The sequence below is a fragment of the Netta rufina genome (assembly GCF_964035555.1).
Source record: "Netta rufina genome assembly, chromosome: 13".
NCBI lineage: Eukaryota > Metazoa > Chordata > Aves > Anseriformes > Anatidae > Netta > Netta rufina.
The window spans coordinates 2,819,097-2,836,138 of record NC_140136.1 but is presented as its reverse complement, the minus strand read 5'-3'; positions in this window follow the sequence as shown (position 1 = coordinate 2,836,138).

Sequence of the window (17,042 nt, the reverse complement as noted above, 5' to 3'; positions counted from 1 at the left end):
TGCAAGTGTTTCCCTGAAAAACAACAACATCCAACCCAAGAAAACATCACAGCCACCTCAGGACTGTTTTGGGGAAAACACAAAGGAAAGAAGGAAATATGATGTGATGTAATCAGCTGAATTAGGATTCAGAGAGAAGTTTAATTTGAGGATTTAAAAAAACGGCATTTTTCCTAGAAAGATCATACAAAGCAAGTGTCTGAACTATAGTTACCTCCTTACAACCTGTCAGGTTTTTCTCCATTAATGAAACACAGCTAAAATACTCCAGTTCTCCTTCTACAAATCTATTGTGGCATGTCCTGGAATCCAGCTCGTGTCTATAAACGCATAGACTATTATCTTTACTTCCCCCTGCTTATTGGCAATGGCTAGTAATCTTTCAGTTGTGGTATGCAAAGCCAAACATGAACCAGTATTTTCCATTATGGTTGTAATTTTGGCCTGTAATTTTATCACTCAAATCTAAATCCACTTCAGAAACACCATAAACTAATTGTCACAGAATAAACTTCGAGTGGTTTATAAAAGTGATTTAATAAAAGGAAAATAAAAAACAAATGTAAGCCATAATATTTTTGGCAAAAAGGTCAAATATTTCTTTCTCTTACCTCGTTTGAATGCAAGAACCTGCTTCTTTTAAATGCGCTCGCAGCAGGTTTGTTTGTCTTGGATTATGCAGTAGCAGATATAACATTTGTCCAGTGAGAGTTGTTTAAAAAGAAAAAAAAGTACCAGCAAGGTAAACAGCTCAAATTTGTATGCAGCAGATATCCACGGCCTAATTTTTTTTTTTTAAATATCAAATGCTAAGTGCTGACAATATGACCATGTTCTTATTACACAGTTTAAGCCATTTTCACAGTTTGCAAAACCAAACACTTCAGAACCCGCTGTAAGTTTATGTTAGGCCATAATCTGAATGACTGCTGCTTAGCCTGCTTCACTTCATTCATATTAAGAAACAATATACAGAGGATATAAAGTGATCAACTGTGTTTACACTGATGAAAAAAAAAAAAAAAAGCTTTTGCATAAGTAGTAAACAGGGAATCTGGGTATGAACATTAACAGACTGCTGCTAATCATTTATGAAGGGAACTTTGAGAAGCCTCCCAGCACAGGCGAGTCTGGGAAAGGCAAATGATAACAAGTCCCCGGGCGGCATTTCCAGGAGTAACCCCCAAATAACCCCTGCGCCCCACGCACCACTCCAGAAGTAAAACATACCGCCGCCTTGCTGAGGTTTGCAGGGGTCCTCGCTTCTCTGGGTTGACACGTGAAGGTTTGCAAGCGACGGATTTGCAAGGGGAAAAAAAAATAACACGGCCCTGCGTTTATTCATAAAAAATATCTGCTTCAAAACTGCAGTGGGAGCCTGTTTATAATAAACCAACAAATGATATAGAGGCTGCTGTTTGGCACAGGAATGGCCTGGGAGAGGCTTGTATTACATTTCTCTCTCTCAGCGTTCATGGTATAAGGCAGAGCAGGCTGAAATTTATGTTCTCCTGGTACTGTCGTCCTGTCTGTGCTGCTCCAGAGACAGTTCTGGCACAGTCCCTCGCCTGTGCTATGCATCGCATCCCCCTGGATTTATTGCCAGAGGTTGGGGTGAGGGCAGAGGGGCATTTCTGACTTCTTTATGGTGATGGAGGCACTTGAAGAGGCCAGGACAGACACAGATAAGTAGCCCCAGAGCCAGCTACTGACCACCACTCTCCCACTTGCACTTTCTCGTGCTCTGGGCTAGCTCAGATTTTAACATAAGACCATCACACCTTTGGCTGGGCTATATACAGATTTAGAGGAAAGTGGGGAAAATGAGAATTACTTTCTCTTATTTGAATTTTGGTTTCTAGTTTTTTTCTCTCCCTCCTTCTATCTAAATAACCACAGGTGTGTAAAAACCCTTCTGAGTCCCATCCATCCATCCATCCATCCATCCATCCATCCATCCATCCATCCATCCATCCATCCAGTCTTCATCTCTTAGTCAACAAGACATTTCGTGCTGTAGGCAGCTCAGGATGGCCATGTCAAACCTACAGAAAATGATGTTAGGAAGTCCAGATCTCACTAGGATCTTCTCTCTGGATGCTTCAAATGAAGGAATGATCCCCACAGGTCATGATCTGCTAGGTCATATTGATTCCTGTGGATACAACAATTTCTGTGTCACTGTGAGATAATCAATGCAAAGGTCTGCTATGTCCTCTGAGTCTAATATTAGAAAGGCCATGTCCCAGTTCCCCCGCTCCCAAAAAAAAAGTACAAAAATGCTAACCTCAGCATCTCCATCTCTGATTCATGTTATGGACAGGTATCTCTCACCTGTTGTTGAGGCTCGAGGATATTCCTTACCACAGCAGGAAATTTAGCTGCTGGAGAAAGCTGAGTGTCCACCTCTGCAAGGGTTTTGATACCAAAGCCAAGGCTGCGAGCACAGAGTCCCGTAGCAGGCTAATACAATGATCTCTGTGCTGGAGGTGATCCTGATCTCCATCTAAACAGCTTTGGACCAGCCTTCCCATAGGACTTCTGGCCATCATGTGAGGGTGCTGAGTCTGGCAGCCACAGCAGTGGAGCTGCCATGGTCACAATTGCCAAATCTGTTTCCATCAAGACTAGCAGAAACCCCTGACTGAAGCTGCTGAAAAGTTTTCTCCAGTAGAAAAAAATGCTCTATTGCCTTCTCCCTTTGCAAAATACTTTGAGAAACTCTGATTAAAGAGCTTCATAAGACCTGCATATTACTATTTATTGTTGTTATTATACAGATTTCACTCTCCACTTTCAGTGAAACAGTAGCGGCATAAGATACAGTGCTGGAGTTACAGTCTGTGTCTTGACCCCTACAAATTACTTCTAGATGTAAGAGCCAGAAAAAGCTAGAAATCAGGCAGAGAAAACACAAGAGAGAGCAAGGTTGTTCAGTGCAGACCTCACTGCCTGCTGCATATGATTCAGTTGTTAACAGAAGGCTGTTTCACCAGGGTACCGCTCCCCACATGCCTTCAAAATCTGTAATGTGATTTAAAATACATATAAATATACACATGTGTATGCATGCATATATACACATGCGTACATATATACAGAAAAAGGAAATTATTTTTGATGGCCAGGCCATGGGAACCCCAGGGGTCAATTCCCACCAAGATAGACAATTTATTTACTTTTCTTCTCAGTATTATGAATTGATCTTTCCACCAGCACAACTCAGAGATCCTTAGGTCATTTCTTTGCCTTTTCTCTTTCCCTGCTCTCTTTATGAGATAATACTCAACTAGGACTCAGAAAACAACCAAAACTCTTCCACTTATTAGGACTTGATCCACTCATGATATTATCTGAGAAATTATACGAGAAAATCCTCTGATTTATTAAGAGACCCAGCGTCTGAAGGATGCTGAGTCTCCTGAACCACTTCTCGTGCTTTCTTCTGCATGTTTACCCTTTGCACATCACTTGGGAGAGGGACACAGCTTGGGCTGTTGAACTTTGGGCAATAGCTCCCTGCTAGTCCCTGTTTCTCTCGGATTCCCATGACGCTGGTGTGTCCCTGTGTTTGGGTTGCAATAAAAGGCTACTGGGGGGATGGAGGGGTCACTTGTTTAAAAATAGTTTCCAGCAGGGATTTTTTTTAGGCTGTTGTTGCTTTTCAATTACCACATTCCCACTGGCCTCAGATCGGGTTTTGGAGCCTGCAGAAAAAGGAGAGAGTGGGAATTTAGGACGGCAGATCTCCAGTGGAAACGTGAGGAGGGGGACAGCAAAGAATGAAAAGCAAGAGATGGAGAGCATCAGAGAAGCAGAGAGAAAGAGCAGAAATAACTCAGGTGCCCACTAACGGGTGCCAGTGGTTCCAATCTCCAACATCTCCCCGGCTGGACTGAAACCCTTGTGGCTGAGTAGGGATGGGCAGGGATTTTGGGAGCCCGGCACATCGGGGCAGCCCACACGGGGCCCCTCGTCCTCGCTCCACCCCGTGCGCCTGCTGCGTTGCCCTCTCTTGCCACGGTTTGACCAATAGCTCCGAGACCGCAGCACTACCACACATGCCCTGATTTCCTTTCATGGCCAGGTGCTTTTAATAACGCGCTGCCAACTGCAAGTGGTATTGCTGCAAATGATGCCTGGAATGAAAAGAGGAAAAAAAAAAAAAAAGTCAATGAAACAGAACAGATAATTTTGCAATTTAATTTTCCATCTTCTCTAATAATGGCACCAGTGTCACGCTTGATGGATGAAACTGCTACATACGGCCTCTCAAGATTAATTCCCCTCCTATAACTTCAGCGGTGATTTTCCAGAGCAGCCTCTTGGCTCCCTTATTCAATCTTCCCCCGGTCCCTTCCCCTCTCCCTTCCCAGCCTTCTTTTGCTTGGAAGAATGTTTTGGATCAAAGCCGACAAGGAGAATTAGACCGGGTATAAGGGCTGGCTTTCATGTTTACTGAAGAGACTCGAATCCTTTTCCTGAAGGAGAGTGTAGCTTTTATGTGGAAAACTTCAGCGCAGCAGCAATCAGACCTGAATATCCTCTGTTCCTTATCTGAAACTGCTGACTACTGCACAAATACAGCATATCTGCTCCTTCCAGGATCTTGAAGGATCTACGTTTTTTACCATCTCGCTTGGGCAGAAATCTCTGAAGCCCATTAAAAGTTACACCGTAATCTGATCTCCATATTTTCTCAAGCCAGGAGATCTGGAATTTAAAGACAAGATTTGATCTTATCTATTTTTTATCTGATGATGCTGGCTCCACCAATAAGATTTATCTGTAAAGAAAATAATGCGATTAATGTCCCGGCTGTCTAAGTCTTTATGGAGACCTCTCAGTTTTTGCTACTCAGAGCACTTCAATTAAATGTAACTCTGTAAACCTGAGCAAACCAAACCCTTATCTGAGAACACGCAGCACTCCTAAATTAAATTTGTGGATTCGGTATACCCTGTGGAAAGGACTCGGGCTTTCTTTGCTTTTTTTGTGTGAAGGGGACACAGAGACACTGTTCTGCATAAAACCCGAGTTCCTCTCCCCTAGCCTGGCAAGGAGCACACATACCACTAACAAGTGCTATTACTGCATTTACGTCATTGAAGAATTTTCTCCTCTGGCATGCTCTCTGGCGTCCCACAGCTGAAGGGGCTCCAGGAAAAAGCAAAGTTGCTGGCCTGACAGGGGGTGAGGGAGCCGCTTTGGTTGGAGATGGGGAAGCCAGGAGCTGCGTCCAGCTTGTGGAAAGGCCCAGTCTCCATCCTCAGGTGTTTCCATGCCTTTTCCCAGGGCAGGAGCACCCAAAGGAGCAGTGATCTGTAGCTGCCTGGGTGCTCTCAGGTGCTGGTGGAAGCAGAATGCTGGTCCCCAAGCTGCCCATGGCAGCACCTGCAGGAGGACCAGCGTGTGCTTGGCTCACCTCCAGCTGGATCTTGCTCAATCAACAGGGGTCAAACTGGTTGGATGTCAGCTCTGCAGAGAAAAGTACCTCAAAATCCAGTGCCTTGAACATCTCTGATAGATTTTCCCTGGAAAAGCAAGGGAGCTCTTCTTCAAACTGGGAGCTTTCCCATTTCTTTAGCGTTCTGCAGATGCCAAAGTTCCTGACTTCCCCATGATACTCTTCAGGCACAACTCATACCTTGCTGTGGTTATACGAAGGGGGAAAGGGACACAGAAAACAGATCCCTTTAAATACCAAGGCTCTTCAGACCAGCTTCTGCCAGCCAGGCTGTGCCCAGCCTCTGAACAGACCTCTCCATCTTCTCTTCCCTCTGCTTCCCCTCCCTTGGGGTCTAGCAGTGCCAAGGGTTTGAGAGCCCCAGCAGCTGGAGCAAAGCTGAGCTGGATGAGGGCATGGGGACAGCCTGAGATCACCATTCCCCTTTGAGCTGAGCCGTTTGTGGTGTCACCCCCAGGGTTTTGCAGGGAAAGTGAGCCAGGCACCGCACGTGGTGCGAGGGGTCAGCAGGGCTCCCTTAGAAGAGGTGGTTTCACAGCGAGCAGGTTCACCGTGAATGGGTTCATTCACTGCAATTCTGATTTTTGGCTTTGCTTTTCTGAGCAAAAGCAAAACATCATTTCTGGCTGATCTCACCTGAATTATTTCCAAACTGCTTTTCCTCTGAGTTATTTGGGTTTGGAACCAGTCTGAAAAAATTAATTGTGCACCCAGTCCTAGGGTTTTTCTCTATCAGCTGGCTTCAGAGTTCCCATAGCTGCACTTTGGCTGCAGTAACCTCCAAGATGGAAAAATATGTTCCTGTCCTGAAATCCATCTTAGCCTCTTGTTCTTCCAAGCTACTAATGGGAATAATAATAATAATAATAATAAAATTACTTTGAAACTTTTACAGTAAGGAAAAACAGTGATCAGAAGAAAGTACACATACCTGTCAGTTGCTATTTTCAACTGCAGCATAATTGTTTTCTTTTTCAAATTTCAGAAACTTCTGGGAAATTATCTTCTTCCTCCTTTCAGAATGACCGTTACACAAACCTACTTTTGCCACTTAAAATTTCATTTCACAAGATGGTTTTTACTGGCCTTTGCTTTGCCTCTAATTTGTTATTCCTTCCCTTCCACCACCATTCTCTTTGTTCGTGGAAAATTATTAACAAAATTCCCTTGTTTTTAGTGAAAGTCTCTTTTTGATAAACATTGCTTGGTATATACGTCTTTTTTGTTTAAAAATGGTGATGCTCTTTAATAACAAGCTCTGAGACCTTACATATGAATGTTGCAATTCTGGCTGGAAATAATTTAAAGCAGGGTCAAATCACAACCCCCCTTTGTTCACATCATTTAGAGTAACTATCCTGAAGTCATTAGCAATGGCCATACATGATTCTAGAGAGAGCCAATTTCTCATCAATGACAGATCCAAAATCTTTATATGGTCTTTGCATCGACTTTAATTGGTCCCTATTGCTCTTCATGTCAGCCACAGGCTTCAAGGTAGTTTAGGCATGTGTAAAAAACACATTATTTTGCCCTGATTGTGGCAAGAACTCTCACGTGGATGAACAGAGCAGAAGTCCAAACCTTGCAAGCGCTTGCCCCGTACCACCTGGGAATGGACCCTCTCAGGCTCATAACACACCTCCGGGATGTGATGGGCCTCATCACTTCTCTAATCAAAGAGCTTGCCCACCGCCAGCCGAGGAAATCAGTTACTTGCAGTAAAACTGAAATTTCCATTCCTTGTGTAAACACAATGTATCTCTCCAACGGTGTCCATAAAAATGCGGGAAAGTGCAAACTCAGCAGCTGGAGTAGACTGGGTACCTCCATGCAGCGAGTGTATACCAGGTGGTCTCTGTCATGGGAGGTGATTTATGCAAACCCTCTCCCTCTTGGGCTGCTTTTATTTAGTTAGTGGGAGTTTGACAGCCCAGAGGTCACAGACACTCCAGTCACTAGTGGTTTCTCTACTGAAATGGAGAAATGCCTTCATGGAGGGGAGGGGGGGAACAGGATGGGATGGGGAAAGAAGAACTGAGCTGAATGCACGCTAGTGTCAACCACTGGAAAAACAGCAGGTCCATAAATAGTAAAGGGTTTGGAAGACGAGGGGCGATGAATAGTGCCTTAATCACAAATGAAATGTCAAGGGAGAGGGGGGAAGGGGCTCTCAATTTATCCTCTCTTGCATGAGATTTAGAACCAGGGAGAGAGTGTCCTTGGGGACCTCACAATGAATTTTTACTATGCATCCAAGGAAGGAGCCTGTCCAGATTTCTCACAGCTTTTTTTTTTTTTTTTTTTTTTTTTTAATCCATGTTCAGCTAAATTTTTGGAAAATGAGTAACCATTGACGGAGTTCATGACACTGCTCCTTTCTTCTGCCTTTCTCTTTGGACTTGTGCAAGGCACATGAGATAAATTCATGCCTCAGTTTAATCAGGCTGTGGGAGGGCATTTGGAGAGGAGACCTACCAGAGACATACTCTGAGAGCTCCAGGAAAATGTTCAGCATGAGGGAAAAACACATCTCCAAGGGTTCAGACACGGCTGAGGTCCTGTAGATCCCTGGGGTACAACACCTCAGCTGGGCTGTGGTAAAGGACATGCCTCATGCACTCAAACCCATCCAAACGGGAGGTGAGGGCACTGTGTTTAAGCCCAGGTGGAGGAGGTTGGGTGCCTGGGGCTTGCCTTGCTCAGTGCTAAATCGCAAATGCCCTTGTGCTCTCAGCATCTTCCTGAAGTGACATCCTGATGGCGGGCATGGGTACTGAGGCAATGCTCCTGCAACAATACTTCTGAGCTCTTGCTGAAAAACCATGCCACAGACTGCGTGGGTCTGCAGCTCCTATCCAGGTTCATGGTTTTAATCACAAGAACTGTATTAACTGGCATTGGTGTGCCTGATTTACTGAGCAAATCAAAGGAAGAACATCTCCAAAAACCTTAATACTTAGGCCAGTTTCATTTCCTCCGAGACTCAAAGCCTGGGACCTGAGACTTTGCTACGCCCTCGCTTTCCATGTGTGGCACGTGTTCCTTTGACATTGTCTTCATTAGAAATGCATGCTTTGTGATCTCAGCCATACCTCCACACAGAGCCAGGAGAAGTGCTATTGGCTTTCATGGAGCAGCTCTGGATTTACATCAAGGTGAATGAGATCAGTCCATTAGCCTCCCTGGCAAGCTCCCTGGAACATGGTTACAATTTAATCTGGTCCCTGAAACGCTCTAATTTCGGCCAGTGGCTTCCCCTCCCTAGTAGACTATATACACCAAATCCCTCTTGTCCTCCAAGGTCCCGGGGGTCATGGTTTGATTTCACACTGGACGTTTTGCTGCTAGAAGAAAAATAGTCTGGGTTTTATTTTCTAACTTTCACAGCCCAGAAAATGCAGGAAGTTGTTCGGTTCAGGTTTTTCTTGTGTGACAGATCAGTTTTTTCATACATCTGCTGATACAATGCTCAAGGATAATTTGACTTTCCTTGGGGAAAATCAACAGCTGGAAAACTTACAGAAAAACAAGTTTTTCCCAAGAAAATCTCCCCTTAAGTTCATAGGAAATTGCAGTGACCTACAAAGCACAGAATGAGGGTTGATTGGGCTGGAAGAGTTTGAGACAGCCATTAGAGCTAATTCTTCCCCAAGGAAGAAATGGCTTTGCCTGTTTCTGAAGGAAACCTACTCTATGGGAAAGGAGTTGGGCCTTACCCCAAGAGCAGTCCCTGTGCAGCAGATGGAAAGACTTCTGAAGGAGGAGTAGCAGAGCAGCAGAGGATGTTATCTGGCTGAATTGGGCACTTCTTTCCCAAGAGTGTCACAAAGGACCAATGAAAGGTCATAAACACTCAAAGATCTCATGATAAAGGGGATTTTATCCATGTAATCCCATTACAGAGAACCTTCTGGACGGCTTATATCACATGGAGATGGGGAACAGAGTAAGGGAGATCTCCTAAGAGAACATCAGCATTTTGGGGGGCTATGCAGGGGGGGTCACTGCTGTCTGCAGAGGCTAACAAGAAGTGCAATGCAAAAAGAAAATGTTATCATTACACTGCAGGAATGATTCAGTCCATGCAAACAAGGGCTACTCCTTGCTCTTGGCTTATGGACATCCCCCTGTTGATGCCAACACAGGAGCCATGGGATTTCAACCAGAGCCTACAGAGGAAAATCTGTGCAGAATAAACCGGTGTTGTAAACCTTATTTTGAATCTGCGTTATTTACTCACACCCTGAATATTCATCCAGAATGTCACAATTTGGCTGGTTTTGGACAGAAAAATACGTGGAAAAGTATAAATCATGTTGTTACAGAACACATAAGCTTTGTGAGTCACCCAGGGCTCCTGTGTGATCAGTACTTCTGCAGCTCACACCAGTTATTAAGGTACTCGGTATGGACTTAAAGCTTGCACTTTAAGCAGCCACTTTAAAAAAATCTTGTCTGTACATGTTTTTTTGCTCAATGAGGTGTTAAATAGGAGATGTCCTTTAAACAAACTAATCCATCCACGGGAAAATATACAAAAGAAAGGCTCTGGAATGACATTTACTGCTCCCCCGGCGCATCAGAAACGCCGCCTGTCTTCTCACTCGCCATTGCCGAGGGAGAAAAGGATGAAGTGGGAAGGTCTCTGCCTTAGCAAAACAGACTTAAAAGGCAAGTGGCAAGGTAGAGAGGTCTGACTGAGATCACAGGCACTTCTGGGCAGATAGGATCTCCGGGAAGCGAAGACAAGGTGTGAGAAGCCTGCTCTTTCTTGTATCATCGCGAGGGCCCTTTTTGAAGATAAGCCCGTTTCAGCGGAGGGGGGTCTTTGCACTTCAAGGGCGCGCGGGAAGGCTGGCCGCGCTGGGGCTGGCTGCGGGCTGCCTCCCCACCTCCCCTCTGTTTGTTTTCTAATTTTCTTTTCACTCTCGCATTGGCTCTTGGTGACCTTCTCTCTCATCAGCTTCACCGCCACCTCCTCGCGGGGCCCCGCAGACAGGGGTTAAGAGGCCTGGAGAGGGAGGGGAGCGTTGATGCCGGGGCTGGAGGAGATGGGCAGGAGATCAGGTGGAAGGGCCATGGGGGGAGGCGAGGCATGGAGGGAACTCCTTGGCGAATTGGGTGTGCCTTGGAGCAACACCCAACACTACTGAGCCGCAGGAAGGGGCCTGGATCACCTGTGGGATTTCTAAGCGCCGTCCCCACATCACATAGATTCAGAAGCAGATCATTGTAGAGGAATTTAAAAGAAACGCAGAGAAGCACCCAAAAACAGAATATTTTGGAGAGTAGGCAAGCAGCCCAGAGCCTTCACACTTGGCTAGGAGCACTTCTGGCTAGTTCCATCCAAAACTAAACTGGAGGTCTCCTTCTACCACCTCTCCATGGAAAATGGAGCTATGGATTTGCAGTCTCCATTGCTTGACAGCCTTATAGTAATCCCCAAGTTTATGAAGCAGCAGAGGGAAATCTCATAAATTATCCATGGGTAAAAGCTTTGCTGTGGTTCCCAAGGATGGACAGCCAGCAGGAGTAAGCATAACTGTACTATTCTGCCCAAAATAGCCACTTTTGTTAAACATTTTGGTTCAGGGGTCTTCTGAAGATTTGGGAGGAAATGAAACCAATGTTTTCATGTAGGTGGGATATTTAAATTTCTGTGCACAAATTCCGAGCTGTGACATCCAAGGCACAACAACAGGGAGAAAGCCAGGTGTGGCGTGCCCCTGCCACGCTGGCTGCACAGCCAGGTTGCTCACACAAAGCACAACCATGCTCGGAAAACAAATAAATTCGGAGAATAGACGGGAGCATTGCCAGGGAGGAAGAGGCAGAGGGAACACAAAGGGTTGGTGATTTCCCACACACTCAGCCCGTGCCTCCTTCCCCCTCGCCCTCCTATTGCCCACGCTGCAATAGGTAACAGCCTATCTTTTCATCAGCTCTTCCTTCCTCTGGGGCTGATCTCTTAGGACACAAGCGAGAGAGTTCAGTTTTTTTTTTTTTTAGAGGAAAAGGGGGATTTCAGGCTCTGAGGGCGAGCGGAGCCCCCGCCGCCGAGCAGGGACCTGCTGGCGGGCTGTTGCCAGTGTCAGGTTGTTGTACAAACATCACCTCCTGCAAACCCCCGGCCTGGTCACCAAGTCAAGCGGTGGAGACAGTTTGCCCAGTAGTTTGACCTTTCACCTCCCCTTTACTAAATAGACCTAATTACTGCGTTTGTCTGTCATTTAAGCAACAAATGACTCCATTGAGGTCATCTGAGGGAAGCTGGAGTTCTTAGCTGTCATCTCAAGAGAGCTCGGCTAATTTTATCCTGCTGGGGAAGAAAGCCCTGTGAAATTTTGCTGGAAGGCTCGCTTACAATTGCCGTTTCCTGGGAAGGATTTGGTGACACGCTCGCTGCTCGAGACAGCAAGGTATGCCCCCACCGGCTCCTCCGACTTCACAGCCGTCTGCAAATCCCAGCGGTTGTAGGGGTTACCCTAAAAGATAAACTTCTGGGGACCACCTCAAACAAAGCAAACAATAACAATAATAATAAATCTGTAATTTTCCTTTTCTCAGTCCAACTTTTTCCATTTGAAACGTCAGAACTCCCAGATCTCTAACCACCTTTTTGCTCCGCCAAAAGGAGAGCCAGGAACTGCAGATGCATTTGGTTTGACTGCGGTTCCTCTGCTGTTTTCAGGTCTCGCAGTCCTGATGAATCCCAACTGTGTGCTTTGTGGATAAAATGCAAAATATTGATGAAAGTGGTTAAACCTGAAGACAAAGAAACTGAAGTGCGTGTGGGGAAGGAGAAGACAAGCTTAACAAACGGTATTGTTTCCCTCTGCCTATATTCACAGCAGCCTCCAGATAGTAGTGGGGAGCTAAATACACATATTTACAATTCACAGAAAACAATCCATGTGCCTATTTACAGGGACCCAGATTTGTATAGCAGTAGGGCTGAAAGGAGCACAGAAGAGGTCAGGAGTACCCCCAGGTGTGGCCAGCTCCACCAGACCTGTTTCTGGGAGAAGTGAGCCCAACATCCTCAGCCCCTTTCCTCCCAGCAGTGGAGACCCTCGGGCTCTCCAGGCCACCTCTCCTCAATGAAAGCAACACGTCTGAGGTCACACTTGAGCAATGCACAGCCTTCAGGCAAGCTATGCCAAGGCCAGTCCTTCATCTCATTTCTAGCACCCCTCTCTTCCCTGGGCTGGGTTCATGCCCTCATTTCCAGCTCTATTCTCCAGAATATCTCTGTAAAGCATTTTTTTTTCTTAGCTTGCCCAGGGCACAAGGCACTCTTCCCTGTGCATCTCATGCTCTGGCTTTTCTCCATCACATCAGATGTCAGCTGCTTGTCCTCACCTCGCAGCCCACCCAGCCCAGCCCTCCCCTGTCCTTGGGATGTAAAAGCTGTCCTCTGGATCCACCACAAGCCTACCTCCACCCCTGCTTTACTCCGTTGGATCAGGCACCTCCCCATTTCTACCGTGTTCCTCCTCCATCTGCCAGTGGTCCCCCTCAAACATCTGCAAAACCTCTCCAGCCCCCTCAGCCCCCTCCGTAGAGCTCTCCACCACCATGGTGCCTTAAAGACAAAACAAAACATGACAGCAGCCTAGATTGTTGTTGTACCCATCCTGCTAATATCAACTGAGTGCTTCTTCCCACTGTCCCCGCCTGTCTCCATCCATCTACAGCCTCTCACTGGAGAGCTGAGGGAGCTGCAAGAGCTGCTCAGCCGCTGCAAAAAAAATCACCTTTGGTGCAAGGGCTGGCTTTTTGTGTCCTGATTCTCTACAGGCTTGAACACAATAGGGTCTTAGTGCAGCCTGGAGCAAGCCAGCAGCGTGCTGAAGCCCAGCGAGGGCTGGCAGCTCAGCAGAGCCCGTGCTGCATCCATGGAGGCGAACACACGCGGCCGAGGTTTGAAAGGCGAGAAGATGGTGATGGACGCAGGCACGCTCGGCGCTCGGATTCAGTCACGTCTTTCAGCAGGGCTTAGATTAAGTCCATCAAAAGCAGATCTTTTTCTCCCTCTCTTTACTCCCTCTTTCTGCGCTGACACCGCTCAAGGCGTGTGCTATCAGCAAAACTTTCGTTGTGGTGTGGGACAGCCCTGCAACAAGGCAAAGAAATAGGGTAATCAAAGGAGTAAACGTCTAGCTGCCTTTGTGCACCTCTACCAGTGCAGGTGAGCCCTGGGGGGGTTTCCAGGGGGTTATTTTCTTTCTATAGGTAAACATTTGCTCCATCAGAGCCTCTACAGAAACAACTGAAATCAGCTTGCGGTGTTATCCTAGCCTGGAGGTGGGAGTTGTGTTACATGGTCTGTAAAGGGTTAAACTGGAACAAAAGGAAAACAACAACAACAACAAACCTTATCTGGCTGTATCTAGCAGCACCTTGCGAGCAGTTGGAGGCATCCCACCCCATCCTCGCGTGCCCACATCCACCGCACGCCCCTGCGGCAGCCCCTTGCCCAGCCCGCTCCGCTCATCCCCTGTCCCGAGAGGCAAAAATGTGTCCTGATGTCCCCAAGTGCCTGCAGGAGCAAAAGGGGGAGAGGGGAGCCCAAACGAAAGGCTCACATTAACCACAATTCACTGGGTACAGGTTTTTCATGTGCAAATAACAGGAGCAGGGAAATAGAGAAGTAACTTTATCATTACCCTGTTGCAAAATTTAAATAAACAAAATTTCGTATGCTCAAAGGACATTCTGATGAAAAGGTTAATGTTATTACAGGTGCTTAAAGGGCTCTAAAAGCCTTATATCACTACGCAGGCTGAAAACATATAGAAAGAGACAGCAAACATTTTAATAACATCCTCCTTAGTTCCTTCACTGACAGATGCCCTGTTTTGTCGGAGCGCAGGCAGTATTTCAATAGCGTTGAAACACAGCCTCCAAATTTATAGCTGCTTGTGTGAAACAGAGGGATTTTCTCCCTTTTGCAACCTGAATATTTTTCTTGTCCCCCAGCCTCCATCCCCACCTTCCCTCCATCACCCACAGAACAAAGCAGAGGGGAGCATACACCAGGGGAAGACAGCAACACCTCCAGGGCCAGCTTCTCCCTTTCCTTCTTAACGAGATGACAGATTTTGTTGGGATTTTGGCATCTCGGTGCTGACAAAAGGGCTGGTCCTCACTGCAATGGTTTGGTGCTGTGTTTGGAGAGAGGTTCGAGAAGGCATCAACACCTCTCAGGGCTGGAATGGGGAAAAGAAGGAGCATAAAATAATATTGCCCCATACTTAATAAAATAAAATAAAATAAAATAAAATAAAATAAAATAAAATAAAATAAAATAAAATAAAATAAAATAAAATAAAATAAAATAAAATAAAATAAAATAAAATAAAATAAAATAAAATAAAATAATAAAAGAGTTGCAACATCTTACCTAGTTCTCAGCATATTTCCTTTAAGTTCAGTGACAGCTTTGGAAAGGGTGTGCACAACTGTAGCCACTAAGTCCTGAGACTTGCACCAAGGGCATGAATTTGTGCTTGTTGCTGGAGGGGACGGGGACAGTTTGAGTTTGTGGAGACAGGTCCATGTATTACCATCAAGTACAGAAAGGGACTGTGAGCCAAAAGTCCTGACCCAACCAGGGACCGTTGGGTTTTATTGATCTGTGTTGAGAAAAAATCAATTCAAGACACACTTTTCAGGAAAAAAAATAAATATGGGAAAGAATTGTCAAAAAAAAAAAAAAAAGAAATAAAATGAAATAAAGAGTGTGGTGAAGCCTTTGAGTCAAGCAGTGGGAGTGTTGGCCTCCTGCTGTCTGTGTACCCTTCCTGAATAAATATTTCTGTCATGCACAGATAAAAGATTATTTTTATAACAAAATTAGCTTCTTTCCAATGCTCTAGTGGTTTTGCTTTCTATGCAAAATGCAGATTTTCAGTTGCTCTGCATTGAACGGGTAAGTGAAAACATCCTGATACTCATACTAAGTGGACACCCTGATCAGAAAGTGGGAAAGAGATTATTCATGTATTTATTTTTCTCCCTCACAGATCGACCTGATTGTTGCAATCACCTGGTCTTCTGTTTGCTTGTTTGCCTCTTGTTTTAGCATTGGTCCAGCACCAGTGATGGATGTACCTGAACCATGGTGGCCTGGGACTGCACTGACTCTTGGCTGTCCTTCCTGCTTTGGCATGGACCTCAGAGCTGGAGGTGATGCTTTCTGTCCACCTTATTAAAATGGGACCCAAAACATCCCCAACTGTCATTTTAGGGAATTGACTGAGGAATGGGCGTGGCAGGAGACCACCATCATCTGGAGATGTCCCTGGCCAGGACATCCTTGGCACCAGACCTTTCTTTGGTAGCTGGTCTAGCGACAGGAGGTGAAGCAGCCCTGGGAATAAAACAAGTTAAAGTCACATTCTTCTGACAGCACCGGCATCACCGGCATCTTCAGGGCATTTGGGTGTAGGGGGTTTTATCCCCATGCGGTATGCAGGCACGCCAGGACAAACAGAGAGCATAAAGGGGAGCTACTCCTTTCCAGTCAACAATAAAACATTGCAAATGTGGCTGCTTGCTGGCTTTTTTTTTTTTTCTATGTGAAAAATAAAATAAAATATTAAAAGCTGAAGGGAAAGATGCTGGCTATCCAACAGTCCAACCTGAAAATGCAGACCATCTCCAGAGGAAGCTGCTGAGCATTACTGTGAACGTCGCCGGCTCTGATTTATAGATAGTCCCAGCTGAAGACTATTTACCCCATTTCCTCATGGTAAGCTGTGTATTAATTAGATCCAGCTATTAGCAATGCACCTCCAGTTTCTTCAAGATTGTGCCCAGGATTCTCTTCGGTTTGCTTTTCGTGGGCTCCTGTCCTTTTAAACTCCCTTTGCCTTTCAAAGCCTTTCGCAAGCGGGAGAGGCAACAAACCCCGTTGCTGTTCTCACCCGCGCACATGCCCACATGCACAGTGGTCACCCATCGCGGCTTCTGCGGCTTTTCCTTAGTTAAATAAATGTCCTCCCCTCCACATCTGAAGTGTTCCCAGTGGAAGGGTGAGGTAACGCTATTTTGTTATCTGAAACAACCGACACGTTTTCTAAAGGATGACCTCCATGTGTCTGTGTATATGCAGGCACACAGGCGCGAGCGCACGCACATGCAAGCAGAAGCACACATAAAAGACCCCGTTATGAGTTTCAAACTTAGGTAAACCTCCTGTAGACCTCATTAAGCTTTCGCCTGGACTTGGCTCCGAGGTTCAAACTCCATCTGCTCCCCTCAAAAGATCTTTGTTAACCATTTTTTTTTCATGCCATGGCACTGAGGAGGGTGGATACATATATACATATTTGGTCCTGCTCTGCTCCCATTCTGCTCTATAAATCTGGTTTAAATCAAGAGCGAAGTGGGTATGGGTTTACTGGGTTACATCTGTATTTTTTGGGGGTAGTTTTGGCTGATATAGGGCTGTAGCAACTCATCTTTGCAAAGGATTTTCTCTCTTTCCTGGCTCCAGTGCTGTGCAAAAAGGATTTTGGATGAATTTTGCTCTCCCTGAAGACTGTCACCCCTTCACATTCAGCAC